The sequence below is a fragment of the Mytilus galloprovincialis genome, chromosome 9, assembly GCF_965363235.1.
Source record: "Mytilus galloprovincialis chromosome 9, xbMytGall1.hap1.1, whole genome shotgun sequence".
Taxonomy (NCBI): Eukaryota; Metazoa; Mollusca; class Bivalvia; order Mytilida; family Mytilidae; genus Mytilus; species Mytilus galloprovincialis.
In genome coordinates this window covers 61,967,818-61,983,381 of record NC_134846.1, presented here as the reverse complement: position 1 = coordinate 61,983,381, position 15,564 = coordinate 61,967,818, and the positions used below count along the sequence as shown (strand labels likewise).

The 15,564-nt window shown below is 32.2% G+C and overlaps 1 long non-coding RNA gene across 1 annotated transcript; it reads left to right on the top strand.

Annotated features, from left to right (window-relative positions):
• The first annotated feature begins 10,673 nt into the window (after positions 1–10,673).
• LOC143047005 (uncharacterized) lies at positions 10,674–15,082 on the top strand. Its single transcript, XR_012969358.1, has 4 exons — positions 10,674–11,309; positions 12,059–12,213; positions 12,464–12,547; positions 14,120–15,082. It is a non-coding gene; the product is annotated as an uncharacterized LOC143047005 (long non-coding RNA).
• The last annotated feature ends 482 nt before the right edge of the window (positions 15,083–15,564 follow it).

Sequence of the window (15,564 nt, the reverse complement as noted above, 5' to 3'; positions counted from 1 at the left end):
GTGCCAGTCTGCCTAAGAATCAGGCAGTGGTGAAAACATGACCAAAAAAACCCACCCTATTTGACATTAATTTCAGTTTATAATATGTAGTTATGCACAAAAATAACATTCATTTCCATTTTCTGTTCTGGTAATAGAAGATACAATTTGGTTGAAATGCACTAGAAATTAACAAATAAGGGGAGATAACTCTGTAATTTGCTATCATTCTAACCAATTTTCTAACCAAGTTATTTGATATTACCAGACAAACACAAACGAAAGACTAATACTTTTTAACTCAGGATGATGGTTAGTATTAAATAGCATGATAAGCTCGGTGGGTTTTTTCTAATCATGTTTTAATTTTTACCTAAATTGCCTGATTCTTACAAAGACTGGCACTTAAATCATTACGGATATAGTGAATTAAAAAACAACACAGTAGAAGCTTCACATGAACTGAAACATGCCATGTTCCTGCTTATATGTCTGTATCCAATAGCTATAGGATTAGTGCAACTCATTGCCTGGTCTTTCTTTGATATTAAACAGAAAACAGTACAAATATTCTTTGATATTAAACAGAAAACAGTACAAATAAATGTCTTATAAATATCTGTCATATTTCGTTTCCTTGTTTTCATTCTTTTCCAAAGTTACTGATCTTTGTAAAATCAACATTTTCCTTGGCGCACATTAAACTAAACTTATCATAGATGCCAGGGTAATGTCAGGATTGAAATTTAGCATTTGCGCCAGACGCGCGTTTCGTCTACAAAAGACGCTCGAATAAAAAAAAACAGTTGAAAAGGCCAAATAAAGTTCGAAGTTGAAGAGCATTGACGACCAAAAATTCCTAAAAGTTACCTTTGGGAGGCGATAATTTCTCAAATAGTAGACATATAGGTCTTCAATAATAAGTTTTGACTAGGAAAGTGGAAGGAAGGTGTCTCGAGTAAATTGCAAAAGGCTAACAAACCGGCAAAAACATACGAAACAGAAAATAGTGTTTAATCGATTCCAGGTTTGTGAAGTATAAAAAAGATGTCGAATGGCTAAGACGATAGTGGACTAAAATTCATTACTGTGACACTCGAGGATACGGCGTCATGGTTTATAATTTGGTTCATTTTTTTATTAAACAATTTAAAGTTAGTTCATTCATCTGTAACGATACACACGTCAACATTAAATTAATGATTAATGTGCATATCTCCAATAAACCAGGATACAAGCCAATGCACTTGTATTTGTATTTACACGGATATGATCCCAAGGTTACAACTTACCTGAATTAAAATAATATGATGTCGAAATAAGATTTAGTGTGGAAGTATTCATGCCTGATCTTTCAACTATATAGGTTTGTAGAATTTCTTTCTTCATCTGTCACTTAAATGTATAAAAAAAAGCCAGGCAACCGTAAACTTGTGACCCTTCTGAGTTACACACATGTATACACTGAGGGAAGAAGAAAAACCTTTTCAAAGATAACAGGTTTATAATTGTTAACGCAGACGCCCGTTTTTTCTACATAAAGCGCTTCATTCGCCTTTATATTAAAACAGTTGAAAAATAAAATTCAAATATGATGAGCATTGAGCATCAAATGTTACAAATTCTGGGTAATGCTATCTTTGTAATGGGGAAGCAAACCTTAATGTGGAGAAAGTTTTTAACATTTTATGAACAGTATATTAACCAGATATGATTGCGCCAATGCTATTTGTTTGCAGAGTTGACAGCTTGGCAATTTTTAAGACTTTTCGGCCATTGGCCTTCTTCAGTTTCTTTATTTTTCTTCTGAACTACATGGCAGACATTTTTATTTTTCAATCATTAAGCTGTTATAGATACAACATCTTAATGATAATCTATAACATCTTAATGTTTGAAAGAGAAAAAAATGTCTGCCATGTAGTTCAGAAGAAAAATAAAGAAACTGAAGAAGGCCAAGGCCGAAACGTCTGAAAAATTGATTAAATACTACAATAATGTAAAGTATGTGTTCCCTGTTGGAATTTTTAAAAACAAGCACTTATCAAGTGACAGCCCCTAGGACGTTGTCTATCACATCGATTTGTTGTTGTACTTGTAAACACTTGTCAAAAATATCAGGCTTATAATTTACTTTTAAGTCAGAAATAATTGTGTGTGTTTGTTTTTGCGATATTTAAAGAATGGACAAAAATGCTAGAAAATTATTGTGATTTCATAGACGTGTTTCAGATATCCTAATGCGAGTTCTTATCGTTGCGGTAACGTCACCAAGTCACATTATTCGCATTAATATAAACCTCACAATAGTTTCTAAATTTAAAGTTGTTTGAATTAGAAATTTACAAACGATATAAGATTACTAAAAATTGCTAAAGCCATTGTCTTATAATAGTAAGAAAAACATACTCATCATTATTACTGGTGGTTATAATGATTTAAAAAAAAGTGACAATGGTAGGTAGTTATATTATAAATGACTCATGAGGAATATAACAATAAGATGTGCTTTGATTACCAACAAGACAACCACCCGCTAAAGACACACTGACGATGAGTTAAACAATTATAGTTCACATCGTATGGTCTTCAACAGTATGGACAGAACACATCTATTCTATAGTAAGCTATGAATTCCTCTGGTATGGCAAAATGTAAAACAATTTAAAACAACCAACGGCCTGTAAAAGGCTTAAAATAATAAACGAAAATCATACATGCCAGTCTATTACCAACTACTGAATAACATACTTCAGACATGGGACAGACTAATAATAGAATGAGGTGGTGCTAAGTGTGCGCTAAACCATCCCGAACCTGGAACAGTGTTGAGACTACTCAACATAAGAGCAAACCATGAAAGTGGGGTTGATATTTTAAATCATATCAAATAGGAAATGATTATTTAACACATAAGATGTATATTCGTACATTAGGGAGGTTATAACAGAACAGAAATCACATCAAATACAAAAACATAGATTGATTTTTCTGATATTTGTAAATATAAACCAATTGTGATGATCAATAACTCGGTCTAAGACCGATCATGATGATAACCATACTGGGGTAGTTTTGCAGTTAACCTTTTAACACTGATAGATAAACTATGTCCCGTCATATCGTATCAATTACCATACACTTTTGTTAAATCGAATCAATGTGTCGTGTTATGAGTTTGATATCAGCGTCCATTACAAGAAAAAAGACTCAATTTTAGTTTGTAACCCGGATTTGTTTTTTTTCTATCGATTTATGAGTTTCGAACAGTGGTATAATACTGTTGCCTTTATTTACATATGAAGCAGATCTGACTGTCCCTGTAAAAAAGTCAAATAACATAAAAAAAACCGACCTCCAAAAGGAAATTCAAAACGTCCATTATGCAATGGAAAAAATAAACGCGTGTTTAACTGTGCATTGAAGAGATAAGAAACATATGAAGGTGCCAATAGGTCAACAAGAAATTTCGAATAAAATCTTAGTTTATTATCTGAACAAAATGTCATGTTTCAAAGCCAGGCATTATCCTTTTCAGTTCTTTAATGAAGAAAGTAAAACACCAAACCTAATGAACTCCAAGGAAAATTTAAATCAGAAAATCTTTTATCAAATGGCAAAATAAAAAGCCTCAATGCACCAAACGAATGGAAAAGAATTATCAGATTCCTGACTTGGTACAGGCATTTCTATATGTAGCCAACAACTCATCAAATATACCAGGTTTAGAATTTAGCACGCCAGACGCACGTTTCCTCTATATAATAATAATAATAATACTTTATTCCAAAAGCAAGTACAGCTTATAGGATATACATTAAATTTTTGACAAATTAATTATACATGCACCATATTAAATAATCAGACATATAATAATAAAATGTTAACTACATTGAAATACATTAAAATTCTCGTATACCATACAATTTCAAGTATAACGCAGAGTATGAAATTCATAAAATTATTAAAAGTTAGCAGCGTAGTTTCTCCGCTAATTTTAAGTATTTACCAAGATTGTTCAGTTCTTTAATATTCTGTACAGATAAAAATTGTATCAATTTATAAGTAGAGGGGTGTCTCCAATAATATTGTTTGATATATTTTTCCCTAATGTCAGCATATTTATTACATTCCAATAAAAAATGAAATTCGTCTTCAATGGAACTTGTATTACAATAAATACATAATCTATCTTTCCTGTCGATATTATAATATCTTCCTGTCTCTATATTCAAGTTATGTGCACACATACGGTATTAGTCCATCAGCTGGTAAGGTAAAATGTCAGTTCTGTGTTACACCCCAGGGTACCGCAATTTTTTTGCATAAATCTAAAGAGTAATGTCTGAAGAATATTTTAAGAGGTGTTAGACTTTTGAAAAAGTGTCCAAAAGGGGTTACAAGGGGTCTTATTTAAGAGTATATAAAAAATTTTGTTTAACACATTTATACAGAAAAAAGAAAAAACAACCAAGTATTTGGTACTTTTTCTCTGATTAAATTGAACAAATCATATCTTATTAATACGGAGGCTAATTTTTACATAATTTTTAAATCGTATAAGACCACAAAAAAGGGGGGAGGGTTATATCTAAACTCCACGATTTTGAATGAAACAAAGCATACATACTAGTTTTCTTGAATAAAAAAAGGCATATTTTTTACATTGAAACATAGAGCATCAAGTAACTAAAGGCAGTTGAACAAAATTCAAAGGTAAGATAGGGAAAAAAACATGGAATCAATAACAAACACAAACATAAGCAATGCACATCACAGTCATTAAAAAACACACATAGTACTAAAAAAATAAAAGAACTGTGAGGGTTTCAAGATCTATATTAAAGTTCTTTTAACAACAGAATCACCACATGTTAAGGTCATGAAGAAGGTCAATCCATAGAATGATCAATCATCTTCAATTTCGTCAACGCCATCTACCGAATTTTTATCACCATCATCTTCATCATCTTCGTCGTCATCGTCAGCCATATCAACGATTTGATTATTCTTGTTGCTACAAGCATTCGTACATTTGCAGCCATCTGTCCAGGATAAACCTTGTCGAACACATGAACATCTTTTGGTGGCACAACCAGTTTTTCATGAACAGCTTATCAGTATCAATATAGCATCGAAGAATGCTGGCGGTTTGTCTAGCCAATGGATGCTGATCAAATCGTTCTTAACAATCCAACCATGGTTGTTTGGCGATGGAACCGTGTTGTGTTGAAGAGCAGATTTCCAAATCTTTGCCTGAAAGTTGGTTCGTTTGATGTGCTTTAACATTGCATCTTTTGTTGGGAGAAATAAATGACAATGAATGTTTTTTGCATTGCAAAAAAAAACTGAATTTTAATTCATTGATGTTATTATTCTCGTAGCCATATATAGCACACAAAAACCTCTCGAGTGTTTTTGACAGTTCTTCGCCTATCTCTTAAAAAGTTTCACCAAGACCGGATAGACCTTCTGAAAACTCCACAGAACGTGTCAAAACGCCGAATGCTTTGCTTTTTCCTTTACCGGACAAAGCACTAACTGAAACACAACCATTAAAAGCGTGAAATCCTGGCAGTGCTCTACAAACATTCTCACCAAATTTTGTGTCGGCTTTTTCCTGTTTGCTTTAAAGCTCAGTGCATTTTACACTTGTCACAATTTCATTTTCAACAGACATTTTGTGGCACATACTTCCATGTGATACAAATAAATCAATTCCTTCAAGTGTAAATCTATAGGATTGTTTACTCAATTCTGACACAAAGAATTCAAATAGAGCAACTTTGTTTCTACCAACTGACACAAAGTTCTTCCATTGCCGAGGACACGATTGTGATGGTCTCGAAATTATTGTTATGATTTGCCCTCCCAAGGACCTGCGATCCCGTTTTAATTTTTTTATGGATAATGTGGGATACTGACCAGTGACAAAATCAATGCGGGGAGCTCTTTTTGAAACTGAAAGGATGGTTTCAAAAACAACATTTGCCAAATCAGAAAAAGTACTTGGTATCCTTGTGATGGATTGAATGACTGCCATGCCATCAAATATCCACATGCTTTCCTCAGGAATAGCTTGCATTTGTTCAACGCCCTTTTCTAAAAGACCAGCCAGGACAGATTTATTTGTCTTTACAGGTGTACCATCAACGTTTGCAAGAGACCATGGAAGAGGACCTAATTCAAACTGGAGGACCTCTCGCGTATCCAACTGTCTTGTCTGGGCAATTACAAGCAGGCGACCAAAAATATTTCTATCTGCTTTCAATGTGTTATTGTCCTTATCAGCCATTAACTGCTTACCGTTTATTTCCTTTGTTGAAAATGTAAGCAATGATTGTCCTTTGATTGGTTAGAAAATGTCGATTGACTTTTGAACAAGCTGTCCACTGATGAAATTGTCTGATGCCAACTTTCCCCTTTCATACGCGGCGTTCAGAAGGTCGCACAGAAATCAGAAGAAGCAACAGTACCCGACGACAAGCCTGATAACTGCTCAGATGTCTCAAATGGATTTGTCCAGCTTTGCAGTATTTGAACCAATTTCAAAACGTCAGTTTTATCTCGCTTCATTTGAGTTTTGCCAAGTTCTTGTTGTGTGGATGTTTCAGGCTTAACTATTCCTGCTAAATCTCGACATTTTGATGATATTGAAGCTCTTTCATGTGCATTCAACAACCAACAATTAACAAAACTTTTATTTAAACTGAAACCAACAATGCCCCTCTTGTTTTTGTATCTCTGTTCAATTGTTACTCGATTATTTGGTCAACTGGAGATCTAGAAAATCCATGAGAGCTTCTCTGAACACAAAACACAACTAGATGAAAGATATTGATGCGCATCAGGAAGGGTATTTGGCAGATTTTGCATATGAAGCAAATAGACTGACATGTATCGGAAATAGTTTTAAAGGTGATATGCAAAAAACTGAATGCAAACAAAGTAACAAAATCAGTTGACAATATGTGCAAAATTTATTAAACAAGACTAAATTCATTGAATAGTGAAGCAATAAATCCAAGTAAGAGGGAAAGAAAATGAGAAAAAAACACTATCAAATGAGGAACAATGTATACATTACGAAAAGCAAATAAATAGTAACCAGATGGTATGTCAAATCGACATATTTTTGTGCCAAAGAAAGTAAAAAGTCTGAACAAATTCCCCAACTGACTATTAGACCTTCGTTCAAAGCAATGTTTGTCGATTGAATGACTTAACAATCTTAATTCAATCACCACATAGCTAAAACACAAAACGTAAACAAGCACACCTTTATTGAGTTTGATAGAGTGCACCCTTTCAGAACGCAAAAATTTAACCTTAATTTGTCATTTTTTCATAAAATTTTTTGTTATACATTTACTTTATAAAATAATTTGTCTCACAAAAACAACATAATCGGCAATTTAATGTGTGTTTTCAGTTGCAAATTGATAAGCTTGAAGTGCTGATGTGTGCACTCAGGTATGAATATATTGTCGACTGAATCGAAGACGGTAATGTGATGATTTCCGGTATTTTACGAGTATTTGCACGTACATATGTTTTATTGAATAATTCATATCTTAGACGATATAAAAATACTGCAAATAGTTTAAACATTGCATACTGGTCTATTCTAAAGTTTTATTCACGAATACGGGTAATTGTATTACGAATTTCTTTATGAAATGAGAAAATATGCATTAATTTTAACCCAAAAAATCAGATTGTTTGTAATGTAAATAAACATTTTTTTTAAACAAAAAATCTTCAGTGTTACATTAAAGAGGATAGTTTTATATCTGTTTTAGCTGTTTATACCTATACTTTAATTTTTTTAAATCGCTTTATATTAAAAATTTTAAACCAAAATTACTTAGTCGTGTTAGCTAAATGAGGGGACCATTGCAAGGGACGTTTTCAAACTTCTTTTGGACACTTTTTTTTTAGTCTAACACCTTGTATTTTATCAATAAGATAATGAAGTTGAATTCTATCAAAAAAAATCGCGGTACCCTGGGGTGTAACACAAACTCCTTAACTAGAGCGCTTTTGAAAACTAGCTGATGGACTATATTTACAAATATAAGGTTTATATATATTATTCACTTGTTTGTCTAAGTAAAATTGTAAAGTATGTGTACAAAAAATATATAAGACCTTTCAATGACCTTCAAATTAAAACGGTTGGAATCACAAACCAAAAACCAAATATGAAGAGGATCGAAAATCAAATGTTGCAAAATCTGGATAATGCTATCTTTGTATGATGGAGGAAAACCTTAATGTTGAGAATGATTTAAGGCTTTTATACTTCAGGCATAGATTACCTTAGCTGGATTTGGCAAAACATTTAGGAATTTTGGTCCTCAATGCTCTTCAACTTCGTACATTATTTGGCCTTTTAAAACTTTTTTGGATTTGAGCGTCACTGATGAGTCTTTTGTAGACGAAACGCGCGTCTGGCGTATATACAAAATTTAGTCCTGGTATCTATGATGAGTTTGTTTGACATGTTATCAGTTAATGTGGTTCTTTACAGTTAAATAGAATATCACAGGAAAAAACTGCTCACTTAAATGAGATTTGATGAATGGGCAAGGTATGAAAAATTACCACTTAAACCAGAAAAGGATACTTTTTGTAATACATACGATTTATTTGTTTGTATTTGATTTTTTTTTTTATTAAACGAAGAATCCTTAAATGTATATTATTGATAATCTATGAAATCATTTTAAGGAAATAATTCTTAAAATGGTAAATGATTATGTACAAATCACTGGTCATTTTCTGTACTTCTACATCCCGTATTGTGTTATTATTTTATCATAATTTTTGCATTTTTGTCTTCAAATTTTGCGAATATTCTTTGTCTATATGCCTATTTGTGTTACTTTTTTTTACATTTGACATGGCTCTGTTCTTATACATCCCGCATTGTGTTATTGTTCTATGATAATTTCTGTATTCTTGTCTTTCATTTTTGCTAATATGCTGTGGTCTATATGCCTTTTTGTTTTTCTTTGTTTCATATGACGTTGATCTTTATACATCCCGTCATTGTGTTATTGTGCCATGGTAAATGTTTTTACATATTTTTTTGTTTGTTTTTATAGTTATTTATATACTTTCACAATGTTGTCTGCTGTACCCCTTTTTTTACATTTTAATCTACAATGTTTGTTCACATATCGTTATCAATATTATGGAATTTTATGCGACTGTCATACAAGTGAGAGGTTTAGCTAGCTATAAAACCAAGTTTAATCCACCATTTTCTACAGAAGAAAATGTCTGTCCAAGTCAAGAATATGACAGTTGTTGTCCATTCGTTCGATGTGTTTTAGCTTTTAATATTGCCGTTTTGATTATGAACTTTCCGTTTTCAATTTCCCTCGGAGTTGAGTATCTTTTTGATTTTACTTTTGTCATTGGTTTGTTGCAAAATCCTTGAAAATCAGTGATTCTGCATATCTCTAATTATATAAATCCACTGTGACATATATAGATTGAGTTGAAACATTAGTACTAATATTGATGATGTATGTTGTTGAACATTATATAGTTTGTTCTTGGCCTTGATATAGTATGTTGTTGATCTTTATACAGTATGTGTCTCTTTTACATATGCCTATTTTCTTTATATTCTCTTTATTTTCATGCAGCTGTCATATATGTGACAAGATAAAACAAAATATAAATCGAGAGAGTTATTGATGAATTCTAATTTATAAATCAGATCTAACTTTTTCTTATTGACTTGCATATTATGCAGGAATCAGATATTTTGGTTGGTAATATTTCATGCATTTTTCTCATATGGTCACCGACTTCGTTTTTTGTCTAGTGATCAAATTGTTAACTTTTTTGTGGTGAAAAACGTAAAAAAAAATCAACGTTTTACGGACTGCAACGCGATGACGTTACGAATATTTCGACGTTTTATTGATTTTTTTTCACCTTAAACAGATTTTGAAAGATGTTTACCGTAAAAACGAAGTCGGTGACCCTATCTTTATTTTTTTTATCGTTAAAACGGAAATTTATGTATCAACAACATGGAGTAGACTTAGAGATTTAACGATTTTAAGACAAATTTTAGAAAGTTTTTCGCCGATTTATGTGCTTTCTATACAAATATTCACCCATTTTGTAAAAATTCGATCAGTAATTTTTCAAAGGATAAATTAGATAAATGCATTATGTTTTAGATTTTCATTTGAAGTCCATCCATCCATTCATACAGAGTTGTATGCAAAATTATGTGACATAGCCTATTTACTGATACTTGACCTTAAATCATTTGTTTAGATAATGTGCTGGAAATCTATTTAGAGTGTACTGTTTTAAAAACGAGAAATGAGAGTGAGGATTACTAGTATAAACAAAGCACATGCTACATTACATCTATGGATAATTTTACTGATTTTCTTTTAGGTTCACAAATGACAGTCAACAAACATAGACTCATAGCTTATTGTGCTTCTGGAATAGCATTCCGGATGGTTAGCACAGCCTACAGTTTCTATTATGTCAAAGTGTTCATGAATCTATATCACATCGAGGCATATTGGTTTCAGATGGCACAACTAGTATACCTAACATGGAATGTCATAAACGATCCTTTATTTGGTTATATTCTAGATAGCAAAAGATTGAGAATTACAAAAACAAGACGAGAAAGTATTTTATATTGTGGGCCTATATTAGTAACAACATTCATTATACCATGGTTACCATGGGGAGATAATTCATGGGTTGTAGGACTACATCTAATTGTAAGTCTCGTTTCTTGGGACACAGTATGTACATTTATGTCACTTACTATGTCTGCATTGTTTGTAGAACTTTCTGACAAAACAGAGGACAGAATACTACTGACGAAATATTACCATACTGCGTGTATATTAGGCACGCCAACGGTTTTATTACTAGAGTTTACATCGGACAGTCTTAGCAACTTTAAAACCTTTCAAATAACGACATTACTGATAGCAGTGTGTTCCGGTTTATTATTTCTTTACGCAGGAATTAATATTTCTAGTCCTTATGACCCGAATACAATTAAAAGGACTAATTCAGACATACATGTAGATCAAGGTAATGAAATTAGTGAAAATATTTCAGAAGGAAATGAATCTTATTGCACCCAAGTTTGCCAGTATTTATCAGATGCTAACTTTATTGCTTTTGCTGTCACCTTCTTCTTTCACGTTTTTCATAAATATTTTGTAAATAATTTCATCGCCATAGTTTGTGATCACTTAATTCCAGATGATGTGTTTCCGAAAGATGCCAGAAAGATTTTTTATGGTGGAATCCCTTTAATATCTGCAGTAAGTTGAATATTGGGGGTTTGATGTGTCGGCGACAAGCTGTATGATTTTGGCATTTGTAATTGAGACAAGTGAATGTAATATTATGAATAAAATGACAAGTTACTCAATGAATGATCATACATGTTCAAGAAGCTATATGACAGTATATGTAATTCTATGATGCGTTGATTAATATGACCTTCTTACTGTTTTATGAAAGAGGGACGAAAGATACCAGAGGGAGCGTCAAACTCATAGATAGAAAATAAACCGACAACGTCATGGCTAAAAATAAAAAGACAAACAGACAAATAATAGTACATAAGACACAACATAGTAAACTAAAGACTAAGCAACAAGAACCCCACCAAAAACTGGGAGTGATCTCAAGTGATCCGGAAGGGTAAGCAGATCCTGCTCCATTTGTGGTTATTATTTGAGCACCACTGAAGAGTCTTAAAAGTATATGAAACGAGCGTGGTATCGTTTTTTATTTTTGTTATTATTGAACAATAACTATATCTTTATTTACCAAAGTCATAACAACTATAGGTATACAACATATAAACCACACAAAGTATACAAAGTATACATAGATAGCAGAAGGTAATGTGTGAAACATATTACATCACGTTAGAGATCTTAATTTTTGTGCACGAAATATAAATTTACCCAAATTACATAATTCTCTTAGATTATTATAACTCATTAATTGTGTATATTTATACATAGAAGGTTTTCTCCAATAAAGCTATTCTTTGCCATAGATATGTGTGGTATTTGGAGCGTCGTTTGCGACGAGATACTCTTACTACAAAGTGGTACAATCAGTCTATGGATCCATGGTACTAGCAGGATTTATTATGCTATATATTGGACAAGAGCATACTTGGTGCCTAATCATATTCCTGATGCTTGATAGGTAAAAATATTTATGTAGTGTTGGAAGTTTATTCATCCTTTTATTTGTTACGTCTATACATTTTCATCTAAATATCAAAAGAACGAACAACAAAGAGACCATTTAAAGTATAAACTCACAAATATTAACCTATAAAACAGTAGAAATATTTCAAAAAACATTAAACATAAAGTGTCCAATGTATGATCATAGGGGTTTGAAAGACTCCGAGATATGAATATTATTTGCTACATATTTATTTTTCTTTTAGCTGTGCGATAAGTGTTGTTTACGCTTTCTTTGGTATGGCACAAGCAGATCTAGCTGATATCAACAAAACTAAATATAAACGAGAGTAAGTATTTCAAGTTTTTCTGTATCAATATGTATTTTGATTTACAATACATAATATATTATGACAAAAGTTATCACTACTTAAATTAATTCTTCTTCATAGAAATATAGTACCTATGTACGACTATAACAAAACAAAAAAATATTCAAAAGTAAAGAAAAGAAAGAAACGAACTAGTCAAACATTGGTACAACAGAAGAATGAAAGAAAAAGGAAAAGAATCCAAAAACAAGACAGACATAAAATATGTAATAATATATTTAAATACTTCACTCGATAGATTTGCGCCAAACACACCTAACAGCAAGATAAAACATAGGAGAAAACAACCGTGAAGCAATACATATCATAATATAAAGAACTTTTGATATTTTTACTATTTTTACAAGTGTGGACATAAATTGATGCGGATAATAATAGCTTGGTTTGATTCATGTTTTCTAACATGCCGAAATTTCACGATATCCATTCATGGTGACAGTCAATCAGGATTTCAGATTGGCACAAAATACTCATCAAATACTCAAAATTAGTATTTGGTCACCCTTGTTACTATTAATTTTATTATTATTCCTAATACATAATTCAAGTTCCTACAAATTATACAAGATGTACTGACGATTATCTCGTTCTTGTATCCATTTGATTTTTATTTTGCTTTTTCAAAAATATATAAGTTATATTTTTGTACTTGCTTGTCTGTCTGCAAAAAAAAATCATATCTATGTTCATACCTGGTTCATACCTGGTCACAGGACAATCAGTAGTGTTCTAAGGTTATCTCGGGGGACAATTTAGACAAATAGTTATCAAAAGTATCAGGATTATAATTCAGTACGCCAGACACGCGTTTCGTCTACATAAGACTCATCAGTGACGCTCATATCAAAATAGTTATAAAGCCAAACAATACAAAGTTGAAGAGCATAGAAGATCCACAATTCCAAAACAAAACAAAACGTTAATATTTTATCTAGTCGATTTCATGCATTGTTATTATTTCTTTTGTAATTCATGCAAAATTTTGAAATTTTGATAAATATTTTTATGTCATCAATCAAATTACCGAGTTTGTGTCGATTTGGTGGAAATGAATTTGATATCGTATGTCCCTTTAATCAGCTACTGCATTGACAACCTCACTTTCCCAGATATTAAAAAAAAACAACGATAAATATAGTAAATTAAAAAAAAAACATTGAATGAGTCGATTGGTGTTGCCCAAGTGAAGACCTTTTCTGTAATACATACAGATACGAAATACATACAATAAAAGGGATATACGTGAAGGAGACAGCAACAAAAACAAACAGATTTAACAATAAACAGGCATCTATACAGTTTGTCAATCTAAGTCTTTCCGAGTCTTTACATTTTAGAAATTTGAACAAAAATAATCAAAGCTCTGCAATATAACTTTTGATATGTCTAGCTAACTAATATTAGTGCATGGTTATTATTGATTACCCTTTACGAACCTTAAACTGACTTATTTGTGTGTGTTCATTTTTTTACCAACTTTTGCTTTATCTTCCAATTTGCTTATGTTAAAAACTTATCTTTATGTTTCAGAAGACCTTTATCTTCCATGGTATTTGGAACCAGTTCATTGATAGGAAGACCGGCGATTTCCTTGTCTCCAATGTTCGTAGCAGCTATATTAGACATATATGGATATAGTCAGCTGAAAGGGACAGAATCTTCACTTGAACTTAAACATGCGATGTTTATGTTAGTGTGCTGTTATCCAATAATTATTGGATCGATACAATTTGTATCATGGTCCTTTTTTAAAATCCCATGTAAATCAGAAAATACTATTCTAATTGAGACTTAGTTTGTCTGTGTTCAAAAAACTTTAGCTGTAAGAAGTGTCAAATCTGTGTATTATTTGGCGCGTCTGGCATACTAAATTATAATCCTGGTACCTTTGATAACTATTTGATAATTATTTCATACCATGCTCTATGCTCATTTTTAACATCAGTAATAAGCATAATATAAGCGAGGTGTACAAATGTTGACACATATGATACCTACCCTTGTATAAATGGGCAAAGAAAAAAGTAAAATCACAAAAATACTGAACTCCCTAATCAAATGCCAAAATCAAAAGCTCAAACACATCAAACGAATGGATAACAACTGTCATCTATCCCATCGAACTAGAGATAAAGGATACTAAAGATACAGTTAAGTCGGCCTCATATCTTGACTTACATCTAGAAATTGACAATGAGGGTCGGTTGAAAACAAAACTTTACTACAAAATAGATGATTTCAGCTTTCCAATTATGAACTTTCCATTTCTAAGTAGCAACATTCCAGCAGCACCTGCATACGGGGTATATATCTCCCAATTGATACGATATTCCCGTGCTTGCATTTCCTATCATGATTTTCTTGATAGATGGTTGCTGCTCACAAGGCAGCTATTAAACCAAGAGTTCCAAATGGTGAAGTTGAAATCATCCCTTCGTAAATTTTACGGACGCCATCACGAGTTGGTTGACCGTTATGGAATAACCGTTTCACAAATGATATCGGATATGTTCCTTACGTCGTAACTACAGTCCCATTCCCTTTCATGAATATGACCTACCGAATTATACTATTTACCGGATTTGTTATCACATAAGCAACACGACGGATGCCACCTGTGGAGCAGGATCTGCTTACCCTTCCGGAGCACCTGAGATCACTCCTAGTTTTTGGTGGGGTTCGTGTTATTTATTCTTTAGTTTTCTATGTTGTGTCATGTGTACTATTGTTTGTCTGTTTGTCTTTTTCATTTTTAGCCATGGCGTTGTCAGTTTATTTTCGATTTATGAGTTTGACTGTCCCTTTGGTATCTTTCATCCTCTTTCATAGAACATGGTATGATTGAATTATTTCGATTTTAATTGAGGAGTTTATAAATTTTACAATTAGAAGCGAACCTATGAAACGTGTTCAGAAGGCAGCCATTTTGAGTTGATCAAGCCAAAACAGTGTTAAAATCGTTTCACGATTACAAA